A 13492-nucleotide genomic window follows, 5' to 3' on the forward strand; every position below is an offset into this window, starting at 1 on the left:
CCTGACTGCTGGGCCATCTCTCCAACCCCTAGATTAGTTTAGTAATTTATTAACTACAACCTGTTCCACAGGTTTCAATTTTTAATGACTTAAGCAAACTTGTGTATTTATTGGCTTTTCTTAATCCAGATATACTTGGCTTGAGGCATGGCTCACTGCTCAAACCAACACTGCTCAAAAAAACAGAAGGCAGATGTGGTCGTACTCACCTAGAGTCCTAGTCCTTGAGAAGTGAGGCAGGAGGATCAGAAGTTCAAGGCTAGCTTTGGCTATAGCCTGGGCTACTTGAAATGTTGTCTAAAACAAAACAAAAGAAAACATCAGACCTGTGAAATGGGTCTGTGAATAAAGCCATTTGTCATCAAGCTTATGATCTGATATTTATTCCTGGGACCCACACAATAGATACATAGAACAAATTCAAAAACGTTGTCCTTTGATCTCTACTTACACACCATGGAATACACATACCCCATTCATGCACACCCCAATAAATGTTAAGGGGGTGGCAGTGTGGGTATGATGAATTGTAGTCAGATAAGGTACTTGGCAGGCAAGCCCAAGTTCTATCCCCAGTACCCACATGAACATGGAAGTAGAGAACTGAATCCTTAAAACTAACCTTTGGTCTCCACATGTGGGCTATGGAATGCACACACACTACTGAACATTGTTTTTTTTTAAAGCCATAGATATGAAGCATGTATATAATTCAAGATAGTTCATTGGTTATATAAGTATGAAAAAGAGGTAAAAACAATTTTGCCAATATATTTTATTTGGCCCAGTAAAACCCAAATCATTCCAATACATGCTCAATATTTAAAATGTTTACTTAGAAATCTTAGGCTGGGATGTAGGCTCATGATGGAATCCACACTGGCACATAAAAGGCCCTGGGTCCATTTCAAACTCCTCAAGAAAGTATTTCCACTAAGGAAATTTACATTCTTTTACATGTATCATGTAAACTGTGTGTAGCTTCACAGTTGGCATACCTCTCAGTTGAGGTGACTGACATTTTAAGTGCTTAGTCATCACCCATGGCCAAGACAAAGAATCAGGAAGACATTCTGGCTTGTGTTTTATCTTGTTCTTTGTCTTGGCTTCATGTCAAGCAGCTAAGACGTTTCCACCTTACAGTCTAGCAGTGAAAGTGAAAGAGCACCCTGCCTAACTTTATTTTTTGTTTTTTGTTTTTGTTTTTTTTTTTTCCGAGACAGGGTTTCTCTGTATAGCCCTGGCTGTCCTGGAACTCACTTTGTAGACCAGGCTGGCCTCGAACTCAGAAATCCGCCTGCCTCTGCCTCCCAAGTGCTGGGATTAAAGGTGTGCGCCACCACCACCCGGCTCCTGCCTAACTTTAAAAAAATAGTCATGGGTCTGTAGTGATCAAATTATGAGGAGACCCTCCCTCTTTAAACTGACCACCAATACTTATGATCATGGAAAGTGGCACTTGGGTTGGTTGATCTTGTCCAAATAACTCCTACACCTAAAATTTTTTTTTTTTTTTTTTTGGCTTTTTCGAGACAGGGTTTCTCTGTGTAGCCCTGGCTGTCCTGGAACTCACTCTGTAGACCAGGCTGGCCCAAACTCAGAAATCCGCCTGCCTCTGCCTCCCAAGTGCTGGGATTAAAGGCGTGCGCCGCCACCACCTGGCACCTTCTTACAGGTGAGTACAGGAGGGAGCAGAAAAAGAAGGGAGAGAGCCAACTTCATTCCTAAGTAATGGTTGAGATTTTTTAGAGCAATTCTCTAGAAAAGCCCACATCTTTAATTTCCAGCTTCCATGTCTAGCTCTTGTTAAACTTTGTCTGTGTCTCTATCCAATTATCACTGCAAAGATGCTGCAATCCAGGGCCCACTCAACTTCCAGAATTTTATATTCAATCTGAAAAATTATGTTATATTGGAGGGCTGAGATTAGAGCTTCCCTAGGACATAACCCTTAAAATAGAATTGTCATCAACTATTGAAAGACTCAAAAACTCCCAAAGGGAGGCACTTACTCAAGCCTCGGGTCAGCCGCGCACCCAAGAAGACACTGAGACCGAACTTAAGATGTATAGAGAGTAAGATTTAATACAGCAATGACAAGAAAGCACATAAAAAAGCACATATACCAGATATCTGGGGTCGAAACTCATGCAGCCAGCAAGGTGCAGAGGAGAATCGACAATTGGCCCAGACTTGTCACAGGCTTTTATAGGAGAAGGGTAAGGGGAAAAGTACAAGTTTTACGTCACCAAGGGGCTTTGCCAAGGGGCTTTACATAACCAAGGGGTCGTGTCCTATATTTTGGCAATGTACTCGATCTATTGGAACATTCTGGGGTAGTACCAGGAGGCCCCTATCTCAAAAATGTTCTTGGAACAGTCTTCAGTTAGGAGGGGTAGGACTAGGTTTGTTCCAGGAGACCCCTTATCTAAAAAATGTTCCTGGAGCAGTTTCCAATTGGGAGGGGGTACCTTGGGGTAAAAAGTTCAGGAGTGCTCCGGGAACAGTCTCTGGATGGGAGGGGTAAGAGAGTTCAGGAACAGTTCAGGTGTCCAGTAATTTTCCTCTTTCACTATGGTTGAAGGAAATTTACTACTAGTTTCCAGGAAGACAGGAATTATGCAGGTGGATGAGCAGAGCTATTCTTTGAGCAATGTGATGAACCGAAGAGTTTATGGTATTACAGGCATATGAGTGAGGGATTATTTATTGGAGCGGATTTGACTCAAAGGCAGCTGCATCCCTGTAAAATCCATCCTAGCATGGATGAAACAAACAAACAAACAAACAATCAAAACTGTATCCTTGGAGCTGTTTGTACAACCTGCATGCAATTCCACATGTTGGATAGATCCCTTTGCAACCTTATGGCTTATAAACCTTAGGGAGGGAGAGGCCTTGTGAATCTGGTCCATTTTAGAGACTTCCTGAATCTTCTGAGTTTTACTTCCTGAGTTTTAACTAGTCTCCTGGGATGGAATGCTTCAATTCAGATGAAATTACTACACAACACTCTTTTTTTTTATCATTTTAATATTTCTGAGATTCTGACAAAAGCTGAATACTCAAGGGGTCTTGAAGAGATGGTAGAGGAAGCCACCAGAAGTTCAGGAAGAAGATAGCAGCTGATCACCCTGCCTCAGTTTTCACTGTTTGCTGAATGTCTAAGTGCTTTAGATTTCAGCTCCAGCTAACAGAATCTTTAACTCCCTTCCTTCACATCATCAGCTTTACCATCTAGCTGCAAAAGAGCCAAGGCTTGGAAGAACCTTGAATTGCAATAGAAGAATATTCTATTTCTTTGTTTCTGTCCTGCGGGCCTCTAATATAAAGGCAGTTTGCCAAGAGCTAAAGTGTGGCACTCAGGACACAATTAGGAGAAAACAATCACATAGCAATTTGCAGAAGATAAATTCAATATAAATCGGATGTGGGAATGGGGAGTAGAATAACAATAAATTAGCTGCACAAGGACTGGTCTGGAGAAAGGCTCAGTGGCTAAGAACACTGGGCCTCGATTTGATTCCTAGTATACACATGGCAGCTCTCAACTGTCTGTTACTTCAGGTCCAGAGGATCTAAAGCCCCCCCTCTTGCCTCTGCAGGCACCAGGCATACAAATGGACACATGCATACATGCATGCAAAAACCAGCCACATTTTTCAAAAAAAAATGTGGAGTAAGAAGAATTCTAAAGAATAAAGAAACAGAAATCTAAGACACAAAATGCTAGGTTGGGTGTGGTGGCACATGCCTTTAATCTCCGGAGGCAGAGGCCAGCCTGGTCTACGAAGTGAGTGCAGGACAGCCAGTGATGATTACACCACAGAGAAACCCTATCTAGAAAACAAAACAAAACAAAAAACTGCTAGAGCTGAGGTAATGTGAGAACAGCTCCATCCTTAGCCAACAGACTGTGATAGTGACCTTTTCAGAGAGGGCTTGGTAGTGGCTCATTCGATGGCAGATAAGTCACTGTGGTGTTGCAGTGGTGGAACAGAATTTTGCTGGAACCTTGCCATGGAATCTTCCATAAAAGTCACCTTTTAGGGCAATGGGCAAATCGCTCACAGAGACATTGCCACTGTCTCTGGCTGCTGCCGGTCACTATGCATTACAGGAGCTGGCCTCAGAACAAGCTGAGCGTGAGGCTGTGCCTGCTCAGTGAGCATCTAGGGAGGAAAATGCACGTTCTCACTGGCAATGCCCTCTTCTGACAGGACTTCAGGGTCAGCTGTTGCAGGGAAATACATATTTTAAAGGCCTAGATCTGTCTTTCAAAGGACAGTGGGAAAGAGTTGACATGGGGCCAGGAAGCAAAATAACCAATTCCCAGGTTACCAGAATTTTTGTGAAAGGCAGCAAGATGACATTTCATTAAGAGACACATTCTCATGGAATCTATAGGACATGCTTAACTTTAATATGATGGGATTTTTAATTTGATTGTCTGTTTTGATGGGACTAGGAATTGGATCAGGAGCCTTGCCCATGCAGGACAAGCACAGCACCACAGAGCTGTATCCCTAGCCCTATACACTTCCGTCCTACTTTACTCAAGTGAGACTGATGTCAGAATGCAAATGAGTCAGCAATGCTACATATTATATAGAGATTATATAGATACTGATATTTGATATAGATATTTGATGCTTCAAATGACATGCTATAAAACTTTCAAAAGTAAAAGCTGTTTTAGGTTTACTTATTTTTGTTTTGTGTGTGTGAGTATTTTGCCTGAATGTATGTCTGTATACCACATGCCCAGAGAGAGAGAGAGAGAGAGAGAGAGAGAGAACAGAAGAGAGCCCCAGAGCCCCTGGAACTAGAGTTATAGACCATGGTTTAGCTACCACATGGATGCTGAGAAGGAGGCTAAGTCACCTGTGAGAGCAGCCAGTGTTCTAAACGACCAGCCATCTCTCCAGTCACCAAACATTACTTTATATTACATTTATTTCATTTTTGAGGGGCTCATGTCATGAGCTGTGTGGAGGTCAGAAGACAACCTTCAGAAGTCATCTACTTCTCCTACATGAGTCCTGGGGAGCAAATTTAGGCCATCAGACTTGGTGGCGAGGACCCTTACCCAATGAACCATTTCCCTGGCCCGAACTTTTTTTTTTTTTTTTTTCAAGACAGGGTTTCTCTGTGTAGTTCTGGCTGTCCTGGAACTCACTCTGTAGACCAGGCTGACCTTGAACTCTGAAGTCCGTCTGCCTCTGCCTCCAAGGGCTGGGATTAAAGATGTGCACCACCACGGCCCAGCAGCCCAAACATTTTGTTTTGGTTTTTCAAGGCAGGTTTTGTCTCTGTGTAACAGCGCTAGCTGTCTTAGAACTTGCTGTGTAGACCAGGCTGGCCTCAAACTCACAAAGATCCACCTGCCTCTGCCTCCTGAGTGCTGGGATTAAAGGCGGTGTGCCACCAAGCCCAGCTTAAAACATTACTCCTTAAGCACCTCACAAATTTTTGCTGGACATTTAGAGGTTTTTTTGGGGGGGAGGGGGTTGTTTTTGTTTTTTGTTTTTCCCACTCATGCTAAATAGTGCAAAATAGAACCCATGTTAGTCAGCATTCCGTCACTGTAACACTAGCCTGAGATAATGAACTTACAAGGAGAAAAATCATTGTTTTAGTTCATGGTTTTGAAAGTTTCCGTCTATGATTGGCTAGCACTGTCGCAAGACCGGCATCAGAGCAGGCGCAGGAGCACGAACATGAGAGAGAACAAAGCTACACACCTCATTGTTGGGCGGAAAAAGACAGAAGGAAAGAGTCCTACGATCCCGTTCCGTGCCAGGCTTCATTGGTAAGGACTTGGCACAAGATCCCCTTCTTAAAGGTCCAATACCTCTCATGGTCGTTGCTTTGCTCGCACGACAAAGGACCAGTTATGCAGTTTTAATTATGCCTGTATTTGATGGGGAAAATGATGCTTCTGTTTGTTCTGTCTTGTAGCATACTTCAGACGCGTCTTTAGTTATTTGAAGTTTACTAAATAGAACGGTGAACTTCAGCTGTAAGAGCCTCAGAGTAAGAACCGGAAGGGCTGGGACACAGCTCAGTCTGTAGAGTGCTTGCTTGCCTGGAAGGAACAAAGCTCTGGGTTTGCTTCTCAGCATCCCATAAACTGGGCCTGATGGGATAGGCCTGTAATCCCAGCACTCAGACAGTGATGGCAAATGACTTGAAGACGATTTAAGGTCATCCTTTCAGCTCCATGTGGAATTTGAAGCCACCCTAGACTACATGAAACTTTGGAGGTTTTATTTTATGTTATTTTTAACAAATAGGTGAGGTTGCTATCTGAACAGTAATAAAAAAAAAAAAGTCTGGGCTGGTGAGATGGCTCAGTGGGTAAGAGCACCCGACTGCTCTTCCGAAGGTCCAGAGTTCAAATCCCAGCAACCACATGGTGGCTCACAACCATCCTTAATGAGATCTGACTCCCTCTTCTGGAGTGTCTGAAGACAGCTACAGTGTACTTACATATAATAAAGAAATAAATCTTAAAAAAAAAAAGTCTGTAATTGACACTGTAGTAAATACATTAGGACATTCAGACTTTTAATTACCTAATGATGCTGAGACCTCTTGCATTGGTGTGGTTATGATTCTATGTGTCAAGAAATTAAAGTTTGGTGAAGTTCAATGAAATTCCCAAGTAGCATCCCCCGAAGTTCTGAACCCCAAGTTCTTAACTATTATAGTTGCCTAACAACATGCTGTAAAAATACTCTTGTAAAGTATAATGTCTTTTAGAATGTACACACTGTAAGAAGATACCCAGAAAAGCTGTGTCTGAATACAGGCAGAACAACAGAGAGCAACTCTTAATTAAAATAGTTGGAACCTGCTCCACCAATCTTCGAGAGCAGTAGTTGATCTGATTATGAGGGTCGATGTGGTACGGAGATGCTGACACCACTGTACCCACAGGATTTCTGCTTCTCACAGCACTCTAGATAAAGCTTCCCACTTAACACTGAGCTAAGCTTGGCAATAAACAGGGGAGAGAAGTAGGAGAAATGGCTAAAAAGCAGATGGAGAGCAGGCTGTTACCAATAGATTAAAATACTAATGGTTGTGCACTGCTTTCCTCCCAGAGCTCAGAGGCAGGTGAGTTTCTGTGAGTTCAAAGCCAGCCAGGGCTACACAGTGAGACCCAGTCCTAAACCACAATGACAACCCACAGAAGCAAGGCCAACCATCAAATGCATGCAGAAAACACAGACTGCCAACCTTTAGCTTATTTATTGGGTGCCAGAAGGGGTTCATCTTTCCCACTATCTGTGAAGTAAATGTCACTTCTGGATTCTTCTTTGTCTCTGGTAACAAAGCCAGGTTCTGAGCTGGGTGAGCTGCCCCACAGAACAAAAACGAATGCCCTCATCCCCTTCTTTAATGACTGAGAAATTTAGACTTTTAATGGTTTGTTCTTAGACAGTGTCTGCAAGCCTCTTATTTTTCCTTCTGAAAAGCCGTCTCTCGGTGGCTTTATCTTTGGCTCCCTCCCATCTCTCCTGCTTCCTTTGTCCTTACGCCCCACCCCCATCCCCATCCTCCTCATCAGCCCTTTTCCACTTTGGTTTCTGTCATCTTTTCCTCCCTTGTCTTGGTTGATGATTTCTCTCTTCTCTCAGACCTCAAATAGCATCTGCTGTCATACTTTGAAGCTCCCTGTAAAGCTGATGATTCTAAACTCAGTGCACTGGATTATTTCTGTCTGACTGTCCTACATACACGGCAAGCCTGGAGCAAGACTGAAGCATGCATTTCACTTCCTCCCCAAACCCTGGCTACCTTGATTTGTTTCCACTTACTAATAACTAGCCAGGGTTGTTACTGCAAGAAGCACTGCATGCAGGCTACAAGGAGGACTTTGTGTCTCTCTTCTTTAGAGGCTCGGAGGCCAAGAAGCATTGCAAAGCCTTTGTAGCAACGGCCACCACTTGGCTGTGACACCTTATAGTAGGATACAATGGTGGAAACAGATTGTAACTCAGCCAGAGAGCAAAGAGGACTAGGGGAGACCACATTTCTCCTTGTGGAGGGTGTTTTGTTTTGTTTTGTTTGTTTGTTTTAATCCCTCTCCCCATTTTGGTTTTGAGACATGGTTTTGCTACATAGCCCAGGCTGGCCTCTAATCTGAGAGCCTTCTGCTTCAGCTTCCGGAGTGGAAATCTCGCAAATGTACACCATTATACTTGGCTTCTTTCTTTTTTCCTTTTTTTTTTTTTCCACATTGATTGATTGATTGAGTGTGTGTGTGTGTGTGTGTGTCTGTGCTCGTGCCTGTGTGGAGGTTCATTCTTTCCCGTGTGTGTCCATTCTCTCCTTCCACCTCGTGGGTCTCCAGGGGTTGAACTCAGCAACAGGTGCCTTTATCCACTGAGCTATCCATCCATACCATTTTAAACATTTTTTGCTACTGGGGGTCAAACCCAGGTCTTTGAAGGTCTTAAGAAGGTTTTCTCCATGTGACCTATGGTCCCAGCCTTGTAGCGATCATCTTGCAAGAAACTCAAGGGTTTTTAGGAGAAAGACTCCATGCCTTCAATGACATCGGGACCATCCCATCTCTTCAGGGCTCCACAGAACCTCCTAATACTGCCACCTTGGAGACAATTTTTTTGTCATGTGGGCCCTTGGTGACTACTAAACCATTTCCAAATCATTGCACTAAGTAAATGTTGCTGTTAGCACCGTCTAACAAGGTGCTGGGATCAGTAACAAGAATGCCGTCTCTGGCAGTTCAGCTCACGCCTCCTACAATCTTTGTCCAATCGGTTGTCAGCCCGCAACTCCTCCTCCAATCTTTGTCCAATCGGTTGTCAGCCCGCAACTCCTCCTCCAATCTTTGTCCAATCAGTTGTCAGCCCGCAACTCCTCCTCCAATCTTTGTCCAATCGGTTGTCAGCCCGCAACTCTCCAATCCAGATCTCCCTCAACCTGATTCTTTTCACTTTCACAGCCACTACGTCAGTCCGGTCTCATTGGTTTCTTAGCATAATAGAAACTGCTTGTAGTCACACAGAAAATCCATCTCCCTCTTTGCCTTTGGTAATAGACCCTGGTTTTGATCAGGGTGTGCTACACCACAGGATGAAAACAATTTCCCCTACTTATCCCAAGCAGCTAAGTAATGATCGACTGAGTTCTGACTAATGAGATGTGAGTCCCAGTGATAAACTCAAAATGTCTTCCTTTCTCTGTGTTTCTTTCCCTTAGGCTGTTATGTGTCTGTGTTTTGAGGAGTGTCGTCTTAGAATGTGCAGCTGAGGAAAACACCTGAGAAACCCTAGATCACTAATTTACAGATTGCCAATTGAAAAATGAAAGATTATCTCATGCAAACCACTGTTTTGTGGGGCTTTCATTACAGTAACTAATCCCAGACTAACATTCCAGGATTAGAGCCACGGCCTTTCAAATTAGTCTTCCAGCTCTCACTTTGAACTTCTCTGCATATATTCAACCCATTTCCTTTATTTAAATCAGGGCATTCATTGCCAGATTCCAACGGGATTGTACTGCTCCTAGTTACCGCCCACTCCCGACCCCACTTCCTATAGTGTGCATTTCACTTTCCTCAGCGTGGCAAACCTAACTAGTTCATTCACCGGCCTCTGCCTTGCCACCCTGCCTCACTTATGTTCTGAAGGTTCACACGGATCCATTTGCAGCTTAACAGTATAAGCTAAGCCCACGTGTCTCCGTGCTTCTGTAGACGCTGTGTGCTCTGCTCACAGGGCACCTTTCTCCACCTTGAGGACCTTTCTAGACCCAGCTGGTTTCTAGTGGTCCTTCAGGGCTTAGATCAGCATCTCTTGGAAGTTTTCCTGAGCAAGGCAGGATCACAGCACCCTCGTGTGTTACCAAAGTGTTCTGTGTAGCTGTTTACTTCCCACCCCAGCCCTTTGTCAGCTGTTACTTTCTAAGTAACAAAAGAGTTTTTTTCGCTCTCTCTTATTACCAGTCTCTAGCACAAGCTCTGGCACACAGTAACACTTTAAAATAACAATATTGCTTAAGGGGCAGTGAGATGGTTCAGAGGGTAGTGACACTTGCTGCACACCTGATGTTGATCCCCAGAACTCAAGTGGTAGAAGAGAATTGACCCCTTCAGGTTGTCTCTGAGTTCAAACAAATACAAATGTAAACTATTATGAAAAATAAATTAAAGGGGTCATTTAAGTGCTTGAGATGCTACAGAGTGATGGCTGTCACGAAAGCAGGGAACTCAGACTGCAGATAGACCTGCAAATGCAATGCTAAGCCGTGAGATGCCAGACTTATTTAGAACCATGTGACGCACCGTCAATTGCTTTAGAATCCTGCGACTACCGTCAGATACGCTGTCAAGAGCTAAGTATCTATCTTTTCCTTTATACAAGGCTAACCCAAATCAATTCCCAAATAGTTAAGTTATATACTTCTTCAAAAGTATTAGGGAAAAGAGAGACTGGAGAGAGGGCTCAGCAGTTAAGAGAAGCTGCAGCTCTTTCAGAGGATTCTGGTTCAATGTCCAAGCACCTAAATGGTGACACACAATGGTCAGTAACTCCAGATCCACGGGATCTGATGACCTTGTCTGGTCTCGGCAGGCACTAGGAACATTCGTGGTGTGTACACAGACATACAAGCAGGTGAAACACCCACGCATATAAAAAAATTAAAATAAATAATAAGTAAAAATCAGCCATTCATAGTTCTTTTCCTCCCTTGTTCCAGTGCCACAGGACACCAATATCAGCACATTTTCCTTTCCCTTAGCAGTCACCTGGTGTAACGACCTTTATCTTATGGCTAATGAATGGCAGCTAGAAAGTTGTGCTTTGCCCGAGATCAGAATCGTGGCTGACCCAAAACCTCAAACCTCACCTTATCTCACTTCCGGTTGCCTATTGCAACCTTTTAGCACCTTTCGTGTTTGACTGATTTACTGTCTCCTGGTAAGATTTCAGTATGGTCAAGGATTGCTCATTGCACGTCTTTGTCAAGGTTCAAAGTCTGCACCAGTAATGCTTCGTATAGATAGGATTCTCAGCCTTGCCTGGTTGTAGCTAATCGCCTCAAAGCCTCCTGTCCCTGGTGCTCCTGTTCTGTATTAATCCTTCCCTTTCACATGGGTAGTGTGTATGGATGTAATGAGATAGTGGAGCCTTGATGGGTTATAGCGTATGATAAAGGAGATAGTCAGCTTTGGTCATATAACGAGAAAAACTTTATATTGGTTATGTATCTATGTATCTATTTGTCCAGCTATCTTTTTAAATTTTATTATGTGTGTGTATGTATGTTTGTGCATGTGTGTATGTGTGTGTGTGTGTCAACATCGCAGTCCAGAAGTGGAGATCAGAAGATAGTTCTGCAGAATCAGTTATCTCTTTCTAGTTTTATGGGTTCTTGTGAATCAAACTCACTTTGAGCTCATGTTGTCAGGCTGTGTGGCTAGCGTCTTTATCTGCTGAGCCACTTTACTGGCCCAATTATATTAAATATTAAAAAAAATAGTGCATGTACGTGTGTACATGTGTGTGTGTGTGTGTTTGCACGTGCATATGTCTTTGTTCCCCATATGGGTCCTGGGGACTGAATTCTGGTCATCAGGCTTGGTGGCAATCATCTTTACTTGCTGAACCATCTCTCTGGCTTACATCATTTATACTTAGGGAGGCAATGACACAATGTAAGAACTTTTCATTATACTAGTCTTATGCCCAAACCATATGGTGCGATGGCTCCATTTAAGCCCTCTGAACCCGGAGCCAACAGGAGGCACATTAGGAATCCTGTTGTAAAGCCCATTGAAATCTAAACATGTGAACCAATCCAGCAGTCCTCTCATAGAGAGGGCCTGAGCCTCGGACCTTCTGTGGAGAACGAGCACCAGGGTTCTAGGGCTGCTGATGAGCCAGCCACAGTCAACAACAGTGGGTTGTTTCCAAAGCAGTGGTCTCCTTGTACATTCACCAACTACCACCTGGTAAGTGACACTGAATGGGGCATAGGCTACAGCTGTGTCAAAGGGTATTTTAATTGTTTCATGTGTTTCTTTTTCACTGTTTATAGTTACTACACCTCAGGAATGTACAGTAGACAAGATGCTGTAAAAGTACAAAAATAAATAACTTTTCAGTGAAAAAAAAAACCATAATGCAATATAGCATCAATGCTGAATAGCATGATTATGTGCAATACATAAATATGAACTATCTGTATACATCTGCAAATCTAACTTAGAACTAAGGTACATAAAATTGAAGCAAAACTCAACGTTTTAATAAAGAAAACTAGGACTGAACACTGCAATAAATCAGAAGTAGTGCCTCGTGTACATACTTAACTATTCACAGATGAAAACAGGCATTACCACAACACTAATCTAACTATATTCATTTATATATAAAAAACACAAGTTTCATACATCACAAAAAACCTTCCGTTATAACACAGAAGTGATATTACCAGACAAGCATCTCTGAAGAATACTGCCTTTTCTAGTTGTTATTATACAGTGCTGTAGATAATGCAGCCCATGCAATACTAGAGTCCTACACCCAAGTACAATATGATAAAGCAGCCCTCTGCCAGTGGTGCTGGATACCACTAAAGAAGTCTACTGCAGCCATGTTGGTTATGATTTTCCGTGCAGAAGGGTACAGTTCCATTAAGAACTGGAGTCTTTAAAAAGCTTTAAACAGGGCTGGTGAGATGGCTCAGCAGGTAAGAGCACCGACTGCTCTTCTGAAGGTCCTGAGTTCAAATCCTAGCAACCACATGGTGGCTCACAACTATCCGTAATGAGATCTGACGCCCTCTTCTGGAGTGTCTGAGGACAGCTACGGTGTACTTAGATATAATAAATAAATAAATCTTTAAAAAAAAGCTTTAAATATTCTTTCTTGAACCAAAACATTCAACAAAAGATGCACATGAAAAATTAACTGTTCAGATACCTTTGCAACTTAAAATTCAGATGCATGTTATCTAACAGAGCTGCTGTATGTGAAAACCAAACAGAGTTTAATTTCTTCTTGTAAACAAATTCTGTGCTACAATTTTAGTAATGAGAATGCAGATATCTTCTGATGTAGGCCAAACACAATAAGCTTTAAAGATTATCTCAGGCACCCTGTTGTTGACTTGATGGTTTCACTTAGAACCAGTTGTGATGTTACCTTTCACAGAATGTCCTAATTGACAGTTATTAGAAGACCAATTTAACCAGGCTCACCATGGTACCAAATACCAGTTTTGTAGTTTTCTTCCTGCTTCCAAAAGTCATGTCGAAATTAAGGTGAAGTTTGACTATGGTAGTAAACTGCCAGTCCTTTTCTGGTGTACCATTTTTTTTTAAGTACTGGCGCATAATACTAGCCAAAGATTATACCTTGATTACATTCCCCAAAGGCAGATATGCTGCAAACATGCACAGATTTCATTCATTTAGTTTGGCACATGGAACTAAATTTTGTTCCTAGAA

The sequence above is a fragment of the Mus caroli genome, unplaced genomic scaffold (assembly GCF_978045245.1).
Source record: "Mus caroli unplaced genomic scaffold, Mus_caroli_1 scaffold_6, whole genome shotgun sequence".
NCBI lineage: Eukaryota > Metazoa > Chordata > Mammalia > Rodentia > Muridae > Mus > Mus caroli.